Source organism: Rattus norvegicus, chromosome 5 (genome assembly GCF_036323735.1).
Source record: "Rattus norvegicus strain BN/NHsdMcwi chromosome 5, GRCr8, whole genome shotgun sequence".
NCBI classification, from domain to species: domain Eukaryota; kingdom Metazoa; phylum Chordata; class Mammalia; order Rodentia; family Muridae; genus Rattus; species Rattus norvegicus.
The window spans coordinates 52,134,533-52,150,495 of NC_086023.1; the positions used below are offsets into that span (position 1 = coordinate 52,134,533).

At 46.3% G+C, this 15,963-nt stretch overlaps 1 protein-coding gene across 4 annotated transcripts in view; it reads right to left on the minus strand.

Annotated features, from left to right (window-relative positions):
* Ankrd6 (ankyrin repeat domain 6) overlaps window positions 1-5,091 on the minus strand; it is a 140,399-nt gene extending 135,308 nt beyond the window's left edge. Inside the window, exon 1 of one of the 4 annotated variants that reach the window (XM_039110550.2) lies at window positions 4,961-5,091. The gene's annotated coding sequence lies outside the window, so the exon portion shown is untranslated. Of the gene's footprint in view, window positions 1-4,810; window positions 4,931-4,960 lie in introns of those variants that run through there. The other 3 variants (XM_017593571.3, XM_039110548.2, XM_006237978.5) reach the window with 3 other exon arrangements.
* Window positions 5,092-15,963: the final 10,872 nt, after the last annotated feature.

A 15,963-nucleotide genomic window follows, 5' to 3' on the forward strand; every position in this document is an offset into this window, starting at 1 on the left:
GTGTGTGTGTGTGTGTGTGTGTGTGTGGCTTATTTGGTCTTTTGGTGTTTTGGAATATTTTTGAGATAGGGGCTTTTTCTGTGGCCAATCCTCTCAATCTTCCTGCTTCGGCTCCCAAGTGAAGCCTAGCCTGTATTACAAAAGACTCTCCATCCATCCATCCATCCATCCATCCATCCATCCATCCATCCATCCATCAGCATAGCTGCCGAGGCTGGTACTCCTTGAATTCAGGGAGAGCGATGTAGCTGGCTCGGGCCAAGTGTGGTAACCCTCCACACTCTCTTCTGCCTTAAACTTTTAGGCCACAAATTCAAGACAGCTCCATCACAAAGAAGGAAACGCCCTGACCCTTGACTGACCTGAAGGAGAACTACCCGGGAAGAGAGCTGCCCAGCCCGAAATAACCAACTTTACTAGACGAATACTCCCCCGGGTTAGGCCACTGAGCTCCAGAACTGTTTGTTACGATGCACAGCATGCACGCATGGGCAGAAGAGTTTAAGTATAATGTATTTAAAGGGCTTCTAACATACAAGTAGATAGAGAAGAATCATATATGTAAGAAAAGCCTGCAAGTTACAATTTTACCATTTTGGATAAGTAAAAAAGAAAGAAAGAAAAGAATAAAAACATGGAGGAACGGGGTTGGGATTTAGCTCAATGGTAGAACGCTTGTCTAGCAAGCGCAAGGCACTGGGTTCAGTCTTCAACTCCGGGAGGGGTGGGGGGGAACATGGAGGAAGTCGATGTCTTAGCCTCAGAAACACTGTGTTTAGGTAAATTCTATGTGGTGCTTCACACTCTAACAATCTGCGAATGAAATGCTCCCTTAACCATGTCGTACTGAAAAAAGCAGAATACATTGTACAAATACTGTGAAACAAAGAATAAACCAAAGGCAGCCTCAGAATTAAAGTATCTGTCATCGGGACAATTTACCTAATTTCAGAGGCCAGCCCTCCAGCTCTGTGGCCAAGCACTTGCCGAGCACATGGAGGCCCTAGATTCAGTCCCCAGCACAGAGAGTGGAGGGTTCAGCTGACTTTCATCTTTTTACTAGAGCCCCCAGTAAATAACACAGACACTTGCCTTTCAAAAGGAGCACACGGATGCTTTCCAACTCTTCCCTGCCCTGCCTGGGCTCGAGGAGATAGTGGGAGAGGCAGATGATGTCATCCCAGGTTCTCTGGCCACCCTACACTGTCCCTGAACTCAGTGCCCTGCTACAGTCTGGGATCATGAACAGAAATGTTCACCCTTAAATTTTATTTTAAAATACTATTAAGGGAAAAGTGGTATCATCATATCATAATTTCAAAAATAAAAAGAAACAACTTCAAACACACTATTGGATTCACAGAGCTCAAACCTTCTCAGCATGTTCTCCCTGACTGCTGTTAACCAAAACTGATTTTCCGTCCCTGTAAATCTGACTGCTCCAGGTCTGACACACAGAGTCTCAGAGTCTGCACATCACTAACTATATTCCAGTTTGGAGTGTTAATCTGGACCCTGGCTGGGTATTCTGCAGCTGTAATTTACAGGAGTGACCTCTCTAGTACACTTAACAAGCTAAGTGTACTAAACATGTGGTCCCCAAGTGCTGAACCCAGCCTAAGCACTGAATCCCAAGCCTTGAATCGCAGCAGCGGAGTTTGAGGCCAGCCCAGGGTGGCGGGATGGAGAACACAGCTCTGATTCTGTACCTACAATAGCTTGTCTTTGCAGAGCTGTGTTTCCAGGGCTGGCTGTGACAAAGTGCTATGGAAAATTTGCTGCGGAACAGGATATGAGGAGTAGTGTCCTGACCAGACACAGGACAGGCACAGGCATCCTGCTAGTGACCGGCTACTTAAACCTAACAGAAGCCAGGCATGCTGAGGCCTCCATCTGTCATCCAGACAGGGCACTAAGGAAGGAGGACTGCCATGCTGGGAGGCCAGCACTTACATAGCAACACCCTGCCTTTACATAAATAAATATAGAGCTGGAAAGATGGCTCCGGGGTTACAGCATTCTCTGCTTTTCCAAAGGAAGAGCAGCCACCTGCTCACAATCATCTATTCCAGTCCTTTCTTCTGATCCCCATGGGTAGCGCGTGCACACACGCACCCACGCACGCACACACACACATGTGCACACACTCACACACACAGTGCACAGATTTACACAAAGGCAAAACACCCACATATATAAAAGCCTCAAAAATATTTTCAATTAAATGAATATAGCTTCTACATGCATCATCTTTTCAAGTGGTATCTAAATAGATTGTCGTTTTCACCTATCCACTCCTACCTATTTCAACCTAAGAATACCAGGACAAACTTCCTTACACAATGAAGATCCCAGGGCCTCTCCAGGAGGCTTTCCTTCAACTAAGACTTCAGAGCTGGCCAACAGTCACTGGAAGGGGCTCTACGCAGAGGCAGGAGGATTTCTGTATGTTGGCTACACACAGACCTATCTCACTGGGGAAGGGGGGGGGGGTGTCGGGCACAAAGGAACCACTGAAGAGAACTGTGTTTATCCTGAAGAAAAACAGTGACCCCGGGGAGGGCACAGTAAGGAAAGAGAGTTGTGGGGTAAAGCCATTTTGAAAGATCACTCTCGTCTCAACCCTCATTTCAACTTTCAAAGCTCTAACAATGCTCTCTTGATAGCTGTATTTCTTTTAAAAAAACGTTTCCTGGAGACACAGGGACACAAATTACTGTTTTTCAAATTCCTAGGGACTCAAGCAAGCTTCTTAAATTAGAGCCTCTAAGTGAGCTGAAGAGTTCTACACACAGACTGAACACGCCCCAGAGTCCACCGCAGGTCTCCCGGCTCAGACGGTGAGCTTTCAGGGGTTTTCCGTTTGATTCTGGATATCCTGCTTTTAACTTAAGAACGTTCTAAATTGTTTCACAAATGCTTGCTTGGACATTTCCCTTCCCAACGGTTCTTCATTTAGAAGAAAAGGGGGACTAGTGATCTGATTGGGGGAGGGGGTGAGGGAAGGGCTCCTCAGCTGGGTGATGGGGTACTTGTGCCTGCTAGTTATTCTTGGGTACCACGTCTGAGCAGAAGCTTCTGGAGGTAGAACGGAGGACTTTGTGAATTAGCAGTGTGCCACGTTGCTAAGCCGAGTTATAGCACAAGCAGTTGGCTTTCATACGGAAGATAGGCTTTGAAAACACAGATGGGCTAAGGGGAATGCTAAGGTTAACATTTGGTGCTTACCAATGTCAAGAAAGGAGTTAACAAATGAGGTTGGGTGTTTTGTTTTAAGGACGGAATTTTGTTGTGCATCCCACGAAAACGTCAAACTGCCTCAGCCTCCAGAGGACTGGAATTGGAGGTACGTACCACAAGGCCTAGCATTTTTGAAATGTATTTATTCTTACTGATGTGCATTGGTGTTTTGCATGTATATCTGTGTAAGGGTATTGGGTTCACTGGAACAGAGCTGTGAGCTGCCACGTGGGTGCTAAGAATTGGTCCTGGGTCCCCTGGAAGAGAAGCCAATGCTCTTAACTGCTGAGCCATCTCTCCAGGCCCCTAAGCCTAGCATTTTTATTGTGATGGCTTTAATTATTTTTTTTTTTAATCAGCTTTGGTTAGACTTCTGAACACTGTCAAACTGTTTTCTGGTCTGCAATTTTCCTTTCTTTTTTTCTCGGCCTGCTCTTTCCCCTCAAGCTGAGAGGGCAGAAAACCCTCCCAATTGTATTATGAATTCCTCGTCCAGTCTTAGATATTTATCTATTGTGTGTGTGTATGAACCATAATACATGATGAGGTCAGAGGACTCAACTTGTAAGAGTCAGTTCCTCCCTGTCCCAGCTTCTGAGAATGAAATTCAAATTGTCTGGTGGCAAGAGTCTTTGCCAAGTGAGTCATCCTCTGGCCACTGTATTCTTAGGATAAAACAAAACAAAACTCACCATATGCTAAGCACACAGTAGGGGTAACAAAGGAAGTTAATTATGCCAACTACTCACACAACAGCTATTTTAAAGATGAGAAACCGTTACTCAGTGTCCATCACAACCTTTGAGACAACCTTACACCTGGGTGTGATTGGCCATTGCCCATTTCTTTCCATAACATTTAATCTGTACCAACTTAATACACATGGCTACCACCAGCCAAGAGACTCACAGGAAGAATGCCGGACATGGGAAAACTTGATGCCAACTTCGAGGTTATGTATGACGCTTTCAGTTCACAGTTCCAAATATTAAGGCTTCACGACACGGGTTTTCCAGTCACACACCTAACTGGTTGTTTCACAACTCAGTCTCATGCCATCAAAGTGGTAAACACACACACACACACACACACACACACACACACACACACACACACACACACACATACACACACGCACGCACCTTACCACCTCGTGAATCCTCTCAGTGTACTGGGGGGGGGGGGAGGCATTTGGCCAGCTTTACAAAGTTCAATTCTTTTTTGGATCAGCAGTGAAGCTCCCCTTCTCTCCAGCTCCCCAAATCTACAGGAAGCGCCACACTTCAATGCCCTAGGCAAGTGAGAGAAGCCTGAAACTAAAAAGCGACGCACAAGGCCCTGAGGCCCGGCGGGACCAGCTGCGCTCCAAACGACCCTGGAAACTGCCCTTGCCCTGGACAGCGGAAGAGTTTGCAGGGCGAGCACTTCCCCACACGCGCGACATCGAGTGCGCCCGGAGCTAGAGGGCCAGCAAGGAGCGCGGCCCCTGCCAGCGGCGTCCCCCCCTGTGTCCCTATAAGCGTTCCCTGAGGATCACCAGCACTCGTAGGGGCCGGGGACTGCCCAGTACCTTTTGCTCCTGCGCCGGCCGGCCGCTCCGCACGGAGCTCGCGGGCCGCTGCGCTCCCTGCCCGCAGCCGCTCGCCCCACGCTCCACCGCGCGTGGTCTAGATGCCTTAGGACCCCGCCCCGTATGCCACGCCCACAGGCCACGCCCCACCTGGCTGTCCGCAGGGCTACAGCGCCCCGCAGCGGCCACTGGTCATTGCACCACTGTCCTCCCGAACCGCACATCCAGGCGGTGCGGGATGGCGCCCGCTGGGACTCACGCCACCGGCAGCAGGAGGACCCGCTCTGAGGGCTGTTTCCTCGGCCGCATCAAGCCCAGGCGCGTCGAATGGATGGACTGAGCGGGGAACCAGACAACCTGTGGCCACCTACAAGCCGACTGGCTGGAACCAATGGAAACCGAGGAAGCTGCTGCAGAGGGTCGAGAATCGTCCCGCCCGCTGCTGCCCAGTGAAGGACCAGCAGGGGCATCAGTCCTCACCCGAGGGTTCCAAGCACGTCTTACATACTGTTGTCTGGAGTGTTTTTGTCTCTCTCTGCTACTTTTTCAGTACCTAGAAGAGCTCCCTGGGCAGCATAAACGAGGGTGTTAGACACCAACAAATGTCTCCTACACTGGCCTACGTGAGCCTATCTGAAAAAGAAGAGAAAAGGAGAAAGAGAAAAAAACGCTTACTGAGAGATTTAGGAGTGTGGGAAGCCTGTAGCCTAATGTGAGCCAAAGGTTTACTTCAAAGAATGTGTTTATTTCAAACTCATAGCAGCCCCAATGACCAGGCTCAGATAATCAATGCCATCCCCAGCCTTATATGAATGCCATTCTACTCAAGGAAAATCTTCATGGGGCAGTCTGAGAGCTCAGTGGGTAAAGTGCTTGCTGCTAAAGGGAGAGGACCCAAATTCAAAACCCTAGCACCGATATACATATAAATGCACACAAGAAAGTGAACACACATACATGCACACGTGCACGCGCGCGTGCACACACACATGAATGAATGAATGAATGAATGAATGAATGAATGAAGATGAAGGAATGACGGAACTTTTTGCCCAAAGAGGAGGAGGGGTCAGCAAGTGGAACTGTGAACATGAAGCTTCAATCTTTCTTGAGGCTGGAGATAAATTTATGGTGAAGCGATTTTTTTCATAGCCTCTCTGGTGGGCTGGTTTTCAAGGAAAGAGCAACACAGCCCCTCCTTTTCCTTAGAGTATCTGTTTCCTTTTGCCTCCTGAAAGTATCAGACAGGAGACACTCCGAAATCCCCTCCCTGCCCACCCTAGAAGAGAGTTAAGCACTTGATCCTCCGAAACTATTTGGGAATGTTCCCCCCTCCCCTCCCAGTCTCAGCAGCTGTTTTATTAAGCAGTGTGAAAACCCTTCTGGGTGAAATTTGTTTTCAATCCCTGTCACTCCCAACCTGAAACTGTTAGGAGAGGAGCCTGTCCTGTCCCTGCCCACCAAGAGCTCCAGATTGCTCGGCAAGCAGGTCTCAACTAAACTCCAGAGCTCCCGACATAAAGTATGTACACGTGACATTTCAAAGTGACTATTTCCCTTTTATCCACAGTGAGAAATCCTCTCCCCTCCCTAAGGATTAATACCCAGTTAACAGTTGATTGGGGGAGTGGGGTGTTTCTTGTGTTGTAGTCCCTCATGAAGGGACCATGCTTCTGTAAACAATCTTATTAAAATTCATTGGTTGGGTCGTTAAAATTTTAAAAATAAAAAGGAAAGAAATGAAAAGAGTAGAAGAGACTGGATTTAAAAAAAAAAAAAGAGCATCCCAGCGAAAGCAAATTGGATGAGGAAAAATAAAAAACAAACAACCCCCCACACACACAAAAAAAAAAAAAAACTTCACAAAAAAAAACACAAAAAACCATCCTGCAAGACCTTCGAGTTCCCCTGGGAGCTGACCAGTCTGCCTTTGTACCCAGACTTTGATTAATGGGAATTCCAGGCAATGGCTGAGCTGTCATGGAGATCTTATCTCCAAGGAGCCACAGTTTAAAGCAACCAATGAAAAGAAAGCCCTAAATCTCCCTGGATTAAGGAAGGCCCCCCAGCCTGCAGCTCCATTCTTGCGCCTGTGGTTGGAGCCGCCACAGCCTGGCTTCTCTAATCTCCTCCCACCCGGCATTAGTTACTTTTCTATTGCTGTGATAAGACACCATGACCAAGAAAACGTGGAAAAGAAAATGTTCGGTTAGGACTTATAATTACAGACAATCCTGCGGGGAGCATGGCAGCAGGCAGGCACGGGGTTACAGCAGTAGCTGACACACTCAGCAGGCAGAGAGACGAAACCGGAAATGGTGTGGGCTTTTGACGAGATCGGGCGCGTTCAGGGTGTTATGGCTGTAGGCTGGTGTGGACTTTTGAAACCTCAAAGCCCACCTCCAATGACACCTCCTCCAACAAGACCATATCTAGTTCTTCCCAAACAGTTTCACCAGCTGGGGACGGAGTATTCAAATGTGAGCCTATGGGGGCCGTTCTCATTCAAACCTCTGCACATACTCACTTCAGCCTCCGGAGAAAGGTATCTACTTTGTGAATGACAGATAGTGCTCTGTGGTCACGTAACCTGCTCTGGCTCCCACCAGCATTTATTTAATGAGTTGGCTGCACGAGTTGTCTTCACATTAGTGTTGACTCAGCCGTCTGCAGTGTTTTGGCCTCTGTGCTTGCTACCACACAAACCCAGCTTTTGCTTTTGTAAGACGCCTTCCACAAGCCCCTCTATAATCATGTTCTTCTCGGTTCCGTCCTGAACTTCATACTCTCTTACTAACACTCTATGGTTCTTCTTGACCTGTTTTTTTTTTAACCTTTGGACAAATGAACAGTTTTATGACACTTATACAATTTCTTCCCCCTGAGGGGACGGGATAGTATATTCTAGTATAGAATAGACTTTATTTAGGCCATGGGGAGGGGAGTTGTGGGAGTGGAGAGAGGGAGTGGAAGAGTGGAGACTGGCCATGAACATGTGGAGAGAGAGGGGGACAGGAATGGGGAGAGAAGGGACAGAGAGAGAAGAGAGGAGGAGAGTGAGGAGGAGACAAGCAGCCCCTTTTATTGTAGTCAGGCACACCTGTGGGGCGGAGACTAGATGGAATGCTAACACGTGTGACTGAGGCCTGTGTGTGTGTGTGTGTGTGTGTGTGTGAGAGAGAGAGAGAGAGAGAGAGAGAGAGAGAGAGAGGCTATGAAGGGCAGAGGTTGATGTGAAGTATCTTCTATGAGTCTTTCACTAAACCTGGAACTCCCTCCTTGATCTAGGCTATCTGGGTCAAAGGCCCCCAGAGCCCACCTATCTCTGTGTGCCTGCCTGTGGTAGTGTTTGGGTTTGGTTGGCCCATGAGAGGTAGAACTATTAGGAGATGTGGCCTTGCTGGAATAGTTCTGGCCTTGTTACAGGAAGTGTGTCACTGTGTAGGTGGGCTTTGAGATCTCCTAGTGCTCGAGCTCCACCCAGTGGGAAAGAGAGCCTCCTCTTGGTTGCCTGTGGGTGGTAGTTTCCTCTTCGCTGCCTTGCGATCAAGATGTAGAACTCTCTCAGCAATTCCTGCACCATGTCTAACTGCAGGCTGCCACGCTTTCTACCATGATGATAATGGACTGAACCAACGAAACTGTAAGCCAACCCCAATTAAATGTTTCCCTTGGGGGCTGGAGAGATGGCTCAGGGTTCAGAGCACTGACTGCTCTTCCAAAGGTTCTGAGTTCAATTCCCAGCAACCACATGGCGGCTCATAACCATCTCTAATGGGATCCGATGCCCTCTTCTGGTGAGTCTGAAGATGCTACAGTGTACTCCTAACATAAAAGAATAAGTTTAAAAAAAATGTTTGCCTTGGTTGTGATGTGTCTTCAGAGCAATGAAACCATAACAAAGACACTGCCCGATGCTATGGTCTTGGCAAACACAATTGTGCCTCATTATTACTTGAGTGTAGGGCTCTCAGGTTTGCTTAGCCCTCCCATTGACATATTAACATTGGTTTGTTGGATTCCTTAAGAAACTCAGAATTTTTATTTGAAATCATAATATATGGTAGATTACATCGTTCCTTCAGTTTTGTTTTGTTTTGTTGTTGCTGCTGCTGTTGTTTTGTTCGAGACTCACTGTCCTAGTTAGGTTTCTGTTGCTGAGATAAAACACTGACCAAGAGGTTGGAGAAAAGGCTCGGTGGTTTAGAGCACTTGCTGCTCCTGCAGACGGCCTGCTCTCAGTTCTCAGCATCCACATAGCGCCTCACAACCGTCTATAACTCCAGTTCCGGGGGGATCCAACGTCCTCTTCTGAACTCTGAGGCCGCATATGTGCAGGTGAAACATCCTTACACATTAAATAAATATGCAAATCTTTAAAAAATTAAATAAAAAGGATGTTTTAAAAAGCGGCGTCATGCAGAATGAGATGTTTAACTCTCTTACACTAAGCGTATTTTTTTTTTAAAGATTTATTTATTGTATATGAGTACACTGTAGCTGTCTTCAGACACACCAGAAGAGGGCATCAGATCTCATTACAGGTGGTTGTGAGCCACCATGTGGTTGCTGGGATTTGAACTCAGGACCTCAAGAAGAGCAGTCAGTGCTCTTAACCACTGAGCCATCTCTCCAGCCCCTAAGTGTATGCTCTTAAGGTTCACCCAAATCGTGTGTGTAGTTCATCTTCTTATTGTTCATAATTATGACATGCGTAAGCTGCAGCTTGCTATTTTGCTATTTACCTGCTAAAAATCCTTTGAGTTTATAGTTTTAGGTTGCTATGAATAAAGCTACTATCAATATTTATATACATCTTTTGAGCTACGTGTATTTATGTGTGTGTTTGTCAGGGAGAACAGTCGGAGTGTAGGAGGTACAGCTTAAAGAAAGCATTGGAAAAACCAAACCTATTACAGGAGCCAATGCTTTCTCAAAGGAGGGAAATGACTGACCCCTGGTCACCCTGAAGGCTGGTGTGAATGTTGTCTGACAACCTGGTGATCTTTTTGCTGGAGCCAGCTTACCTGAATCCCCCAAAAGCCTGGACATTATTTAGTCCCTAATCCTAAACTTTGTCTCAGGCAAATAGAACTCATCCTTGAGAAAGCGGCCCCATGTGTTTTGCATTCTCCATCAATAGACTCTATTCTTATGCCCATTACAAATCCCTCCTCCTTAGGCTTCCCTGAGCACTGTTCATCTGTCAATAAAACTCATTGTTAAGGTGACAGGTGCTTTGCTAGGAACCTTTTTCCAAATTTTACTGTGCTTAAATGTGTAAGAGAAAAGAAGAGAAAAGCAAACCCTGAGGTCAAACTCTGGAAGTTTTGACTCCTGCTTGCAAAGGTGGTGCTAACTTGAGTTTCATTCTTCCCTGCAGACCACGAGGCTTCCAGAGGTCTCCAACATGGAGTTGGGGGGTACCATGACATTCATATAGAGGTCAGAGGATGTCTTGAAGAAATTGGCAGAATTTCTCCTAGTATGTGGGTTCTCAGACTCAAACTCAAAACATCAGGCTTGGCAGGAAGTGCCTTGACCTGCTGAGCCCTCTTGCAAGTCAAACATTCTCTTTAACTTTTTTTCTTATTCACTTTACATCCTGCTCACTGCCTTTCTCCCCATCCCTCATCCCTTCCACCCTGGCATTTCAAGTCTTTGTGAGACTAGGCGCTTCCTCTCCCATTGAGACCAGACAAGGCAGCCCAGATAGAACAGATCCCACAGGAGGAAGGATTTCTAGCCCCTGAAGGGGATAGATGTTGCTATTAATATCAGTTGCCCCAATGTTGTTATTAATATCAGGTATCAGTTGTTAATAATGTCAGAATATCGGCCGCACCCGTGGGGAAAGAGTACACCGAACTAACACCAACACGGTTCCATATGGTGAGATTTTAATGGGGGAGTAAGGCAAGGGGAAGGGGCGAGAGAAGAGAAAGAGGGCGAGGGGACAGGGAGTCTGCCTTTTATTTGGAATGTGACACAAAGGTTCCCAGGTGGAGGTACGAACTGAGCCAAAAGGTCTTCTGGGAATGGATGGCCATTGCCATGGCAACAATGACCCACCGGTATCCCTCTAAAGGCAATTCCTGATATCAACAATAGGAACTCCATGGGAAGACCAACTTGGGTCTCTCAGAGTCTGAACCTCCAACCAAAGAACACACATGGGCTGGACCTAGGCCTGCCCACCTATGTGTAGCACATATGCAGCTCGGTCTTCATGTGGGCCCCGAGTAACTGGAATGGGGGCTGTCTCAAAAGTTGTGCCCGAACTCTCTAACTGTAGGGAGAGAATGCGTGCTGTCCTTTACTTTTATGTTTTATGAATAATTTTAAAGATTTATTTATTCTATGTATATGAGTACACTGTTGCTGTCTTCAGACACACCAGAAGAGGGCACCGGATCCAGTTACAGATGGCTGTGAGCCACCATGTGGTTGCTGGGATTTGAACTCAGGACCTCTGGAAGAGCAGTCAGTGCTCTTAACCATTGAGCCACCTCTCCAGCCCCAAGAATGTGTGCTGTTGACATTGCATGGCCATGTCAAGAACCCCTAAGCTTCAGACCCATGGGAAACCACAAAGCCTTCTCTCTCCCAGGGTGAAGCTTTGAGAGAGCTAGCAAGCGTTCCCTTCTGGTCTGTGTGTAGATGCTGACAGTATATGCAGAAAATGTTCATCATAACTTTCTTAATTGGGATATGTTTCTGAAGGCTGCTCCCTACAAAGATTGTTTCTACTAGATGAACTAAACCTGCCCCCTCAATTCATTCGTATACCATAATTCTAGCTCCTTGTTTATCCGTATGCCACAATCTCACTTCCTTGTTTATCTGCTTGTAATTACCCTGCCTTCTGTATATGGTAACCCTACCCCTTATTAATCAGTATGCAATAACCCTGCCCCCTTTCTCAGCTATGTGTAATAACCCACCCCTCCACCCAGCTCTATGTAACACACAGAGGTTTTCAGGTCTGTGGTTTCTCCCTTACAGCTTCCTGTCCACCTGGTTCCAGCTTTTCTGTGTGTCCAGCTGTCTTTTCTTCATTCCCTTGAAGCTTGTCTCAGTCAGGTCTGTCCCCGGAGTCATGAGGGGCACGGCATCTATGTAGCCCAGGCAGGACTTAGGGAGTGCTAGAATGACAGCCATGTACCACCATGCCTCATTTATCCACTTGGAAGGGGAGCATAATGTAAGAATCCATTTCTCTTAGGAAAGTACCTGCATGCTGTGTGTGTCTGCTGGACTAGGTGGGGGAAGTATTGGCTTACTTTCTTGTGAAATAAGTTTGGGGAAGTGGAGAAATGGCTCGGTGGTTAAGATTGATTATTGCTCTTTCAGAGGACAAGAGTTAGATTCCCAACACCCACATTAGGGTGTAGCTCCAGGACCCTAACACCCTCTTCCAGCCTCTGCAGACATCTGCATGCATGTGTGTAAACACACATGTAGATACACACACACAGACCTTCACATAAATAAATAAATAATTTTAAGAGACTGGAGAAATGGTTCAGTGATTAAGAACACTTGCTGCTCTTACTGCAGACCCAGGTTCAATTTACAGCACTTTCATGGAGGCTCTCCCCATCTACGACTCTAGTTCTGGAAGGTCCAGTGCCATCTTCCTACCTCTGCAGGCACTAGGCATGCACACGGTGCCCATACATGTATACACAACATAAAAATAAATATTTTTACAAAGAGAACGTTTGAGCATTTTCTGCCACCATTGGTTTTGTGTTCCTCATGTACGTGTGGAGCAGAATCCAACACCAATGAATCATTATCAAAGCCCGAGGAACAAGATTCCTCACAGGCAACCACACATGGCCACCAGGCAGCAGCTGAAAGCGTAAAGGAGAAGAGTTGAGATGAAAAGGATGCAGGGAGGGCTATGTCCAAATGGAACCTTCACTGGTCAGAGTTCTACAGTCCCTATCCCAAACTCCTGAGAGTCTCAGTTGCCAGAAAGACTAAGAAAGGAAGGTCCTTAGTCACAAGAAGGTAGAGGCCAGCCTGGGTACCATAAAGAGACCCATCTCTAAACAAACATGTAAGCAAACCAGGGATGTCCTGAGCAAACATGTCAGCTGAGAGGGAAGATAGTCTAAACTCTGAATAACAACAGTAACGACTTAGTTGCTTTTTTAAATTACAATTATTAATGAGTGTGTTTGTAAGTATGTGTACCTGTAGGGGAAGGGCCTTCAAAGGCCAGAAGCATCAGATCCCCTGGGGTTGGAGTTAGAGACGATGGTGAGATACCCAATGTGGGTGCTTGGAATTGAACTCTGGTCTTCCAGAAGAGTGGCCCATGCTTGTATTAGTTACTTTCCTGCTGTAATAAAACATCGTGACCAAAAGCAACTATAGAAGGAAGGGTTTATTCTTGCTTATTGTTCCAGAGGACTAGGGTTTAAAACATTGACGTTTGTTGCCGTCATGGCAACAGGCAGGCATGACAGTAGGAGGAGGAAGTGGAGATATCACATCTCAATTGCACACAGAAGAGGAAAGAGGGGCAGGGGACAGGAAGTGAGGTGAGACAATAACTAGGTGATACAATTCTTCCAGCAGGACAGTGCCTTCTAAAGCTTTCACAACCCTCTCAAAGGGCTTCACCAACTTGGGGATGGACACCTCATTCAAACAACAGCTCTCTTAACTGCTGAGCCTGTAACAGTTTTTTTGGGGTTTTTTTTGTTTTGTTTTGTTTTGTTTTTTAAGATTCATTTATTTAATGTATATGAATACAATGTAGCTGTCCTCAGACACACCAAAGGAGGGCATCGGATCCCATTACAGATAGTTGTTAGCCACCATATGGTTGCTGGGAATTGAACTCAGGACCTCTGGAAGAGTAGTCATTGCTCTTAACCATTGAGCCACCCACCCCACCCCCAGTAACAATTCTGTAAGTGCTATTACAGGGTCAGTGATGTAAACACCTGAAAATGAGGGGCTTTTGTGGTGAGTCAAAAGTAACTGCAGCTTGATTTGAAATTTGAACTGTCTTTCATTAATAAATAAAAGTACAGCTTCATGTTGGATGGAAACAACAATAATGATGGCGTACACCTCTAATCATAGCACTTTGGACCAGAGGCAGGAGGATCACTAGTTCAAAGCCAACTTGGGCCACATAGCAAGATCTCATCTGGAGAAGAAAGAAAAAAAAACCAAAAAACAAAGAAGTTGGCGGTAAAGCCCTCCAGTCATCCATATGGCAAATCGTCCATGTGGACATCTCACTCTAGCCTGCATCCCTGCGATGGGTTTCAGTCTTATCTTGTTACCTCACAGTTGCAAGATGACTTCTTCACTTCTAACTCCCATGTTCCTATAAAACCTGGCTCAAAGCAGCAAGGGAGAGGGGAGGAGGGCTCCATTAGTTCTTGCCAAACAAGCATGAGAGCTGAGTGCAGATCCTCAAAATCCAGTAAGAAGCCGTGCGGTGGCACATGTGTGAAAGGCAAATGCAGAGGGACAGGAGGTTTCTGGGGCTCCACACGCACACACACAATGCCATGTGTTCTTGAGTGCATGTATGTACACACATATACACGGTTAGACATATAACACACAGAAGCATTTAACTTACTAATGTGTAAGTTGAAGTAAAAAAGACTGGAGATCCAGCTCAATTGTCAGAATACATTCCTAGCTTGCATGAACGCCCTGGGTTGATCCAGTATAAACCAGTTGTGGTGGCATATGCTTAAAGTCCTTTCACTTGAGAGGCAGAGTCAGGTCAATCAGAAGTTCAAAGTCATCTTCAGCTACATAATGAGTGTCACTCCAGCCCTGAGAGATATAATACCTTATCCTCCCCCAAAATTAAAAAGAATATGATAGATGACTTTAAATAAAATGGTGGACTGGAAAGATGGCTCAGTGTTTAAGAGCATTGACTGCTCTTCCAGAGTTCAATTCCCAGCAACCACATGGTGGCTCACAACCATCCGTAATGGGATCCGGTGCCCTCTTCTGGTGTGTCTGAAGACAGCTACAGTGTACTCATATACTTAAAATAGATAAATCTTTTTTTTTTTTTTTTGGTTCTTTTTTTTCCGGAGCTGGGGACCGAACCCAGGGCCTTGCGCTTCCTAAGCAAGCGCTCTAACACTGAGCTAAATCCCCAACCCCGATAAATCTTTTTAAAAAATGGTCACTATAGCTTGATTAAGAGGGGTTACCTTGTAATAATAGGCAGTAGCTAGAGTGTAGAAAACAAGAATTTGATTTGCCTTCTCTCCAATCCTATTCACAGTTTTGCTTTTTTGTGATAATGGTAGCAAAAATATCTGGCAGGAACAGTTTGAGAAAGAAGAATTTACTTGGGTTCGTGGTCCAGCATGGTAGAGGGAGCATGTGGCTACTTGTTACTTAGAACTGACCAGGAAGTAAAGCATCAGCCTAGAGTGGAGCTGGAACTGGCCTGAAAACTACAAGCTCCGCCCCTAAAGCCATATGTCTGCCAGGTCTTCCAATACGCAGGAGTGGGGAACATTCATGCCAACCTATTTATCTGCCCTGTCTCCAAAATCTACCTCAGTCCCATCTCCTCTCCATTTCCACTGCTCCATTTTCTTGGGTCAAGCTCAATGGTCTCTGGGCTGTTGGTTTTCGTTTGCTTGCTTTTCTTTTTTAGACAGGGTATCTGTGTGTAGTCCATTGCTATCTTAGAACTTGCTACGAAGACCAGGCTAGGCTCCAATTCACAGAGATCCTCCTGCCTCTGCCTCCCGAGTGCTGGGATAAAGGTATGTGGTGTGTGCCACGAAGCTGTTACCTAGACTGTGCTCTCGGACTAGCTGAGTTACCTAGAAAACTCTGAGATAAGCAGAGCAACCTAGAAGAGGAAGCAACTTAGTGAGCTGCAGGGAAGACTCGGATCACCAGAGACACTTTCCCATCAGTTCAGCTGCCAGGAAGTTTCATGGTGAGCTCCAGAAGTTTAGATGTTGTGAGCTGTCACCCATGCTGGGTGGGGTTTTGGTGATGCAGTGTGTCATAGTTAGGGTTTTATTGCTGTGAACCCCATGACCAAAGTAATTCCTATAAAGGACATTTAATTGGGGATGGCTTACAGTGTCAGCGGTTCAGTCTATTATCATCATGGTGGGAAGCATGGTAGC